This window comes from Fomitiporia mediterranea, assembly GCF_000271605.1.
Source record: "Fomitiporia mediterranea MF3/22 unplaced genomic scaffold FOMMEscaffold_6, whole genome shotgun sequence".
In the NCBI taxonomy this organism is placed as follows: domain Eukaryota; kingdom Fungi; phylum Basidiomycota; class Agaricomycetes; order Hymenochaetales; family Hymenochaetaceae; genus Fomitiporia; species Fomitiporia mediterranea.
The window spans coordinates 1,676,328-1,678,180 of record NW_006760391.1 but is presented as its reverse complement, the minus strand read 5'-3'; positions in this window follow the sequence as shown (position 1 = coordinate 1,678,180).

Genomic DNA, 1,853 nt, shown 5'->3' with positions numbered 1-1,853 from the left:
GTATACTTGTAATATTCCTGATTCAACTTGTACTTCTTATACTCTATTAGTAAGGTCCTGTATCTTGTCTAAGATTTCCTGTAGCTTTGTATGAATATTAAAGATATTCAATACCTGTGTATCTAGATCTGATTGTATCTACTCTAGCTTTTCTCCTTATTGTTCTGATTGTATAAGACTATACAAGTATGTGATTTCCCCTTGTATAGTTCTATAATATATGTCTTGACTTTGAGTAGACCTGATTATTCTGTTAAGACTTAAGAATTGTTATATTCAAGTCTTTGTCCTTGTAATCCAAAGGCTATAATAGGTCCCTAATTTATATAAATAGGAGTGGCTAGAGTGTGAACCTCTTCTTTGAGCCAATCTTGTACTGTTCCCTAATTGGCTCTTCCTCTTACTCTAAGTATATATAATAAGGAGTGTTCCTACAAGTAGTAGGAATATGAGAATGGTTGAGGGATTGGATAATAGAGGGCTGTATAATAATAGGCTTCTGCCTGTGCCTAGTACCAGTTGTTGTATGTATAATGTTCTAATCCTTTCCTTAATCTGATACAAAGCCACTTTTATAGCTTGTTAACTTTGTTTAGTATTATATTACAAAAGTTGCTTACTTTTACAATATCTGGATATCCTTGTTCTAGTACAAGTAATGTACTGTGTAACAGATTACAATGTTGTTGTAATGTGTATAGATGGCCTGAGTATTCTTGGATTTGTTCAATCCAGACTTGTTGATTGATAGGAGTGCCTACTGTATAAGTAACAGTTGATACTACTCTTCCTTGTTTGAAAGAGTCTAAGAGAATTTCCCCTTGTATCCAAAATGGTATTCCTTTAATACCTCCTAGTATTAACACTTGTTCCTGTGTATAAGCTACTAAGTAATTAAGAACTAGTAGCACTTCTTAATTAATCTTTCTTTTCTTACCACAAAAGAAAGTTACTTGCCTTAACAACTGTTCCAAGTAGTAGAGTAATTTATCTACCTACTTTGAATGTTAATTATTAAGGTTAGTTAATATTATAAAGTAAGTATTAGAGTTAATGTACCTGTGTACTAGCTCTAGGTTTAAGTTCCCCTTAGTAGACCAGAGCTTTACTAGAATAGTAAAGATTTGTAACTAAGTTGGAGTTTTATTAAAGTGTAAGATATACTCACTTTACTAGTCCTAATCTTTAGGAATAGTAACAGAATAGAGTATAGAGGGTAAGACTTGTAGACTTGTAGAGTGAGAGGGTAGAGGAGTCCTGCTTTAGTCAAGCTACAAGTGTAGCCAAGTAGGTTAGTAGTAGAGTACTTCCAAGTACTAAGTAACTTAAGTTGATAAAACTATCTTTTGAGAGCTAAACTGGCCTCCTTGTATACCTTTTGCTAGAGTAATGTTACTCTAGTAACTTTAGTAACTCCCTTCACTGTTGTTCCTATAAAGTAGAGCTGGCTAATCCTTTAGACTGTATGCTACACTGGTTTGTGTCTTCTATTAATCTACTAACACTAGTTTGTGTCTTCTTGTATCCTAGATTAATCTTCTAATAACTCCTTTACTGTATTATTATGTCTTCTATACTTCCTCTCATACTTCTAATGACTCCTTATGAGTCCTCCTGACTAGTTATACTGTGTAAGCTGTGTAATGCTTTTCTCATAAAGTAGAGCTCTCTATTGTTCCTATGACTCTGTCTGACTCAACCTGTACTTCCTGTACACTAGTTTGTAATACACTTTCTTATAAGGTAGAGTATTATAACTTCTAATAACTCTTTATAACTTCTGTAATATAAAAGGCTGTACTTCTGTACTACCCCTAGAACTTACAACCAAAGTTCTAGACTGTCTTGTGTAC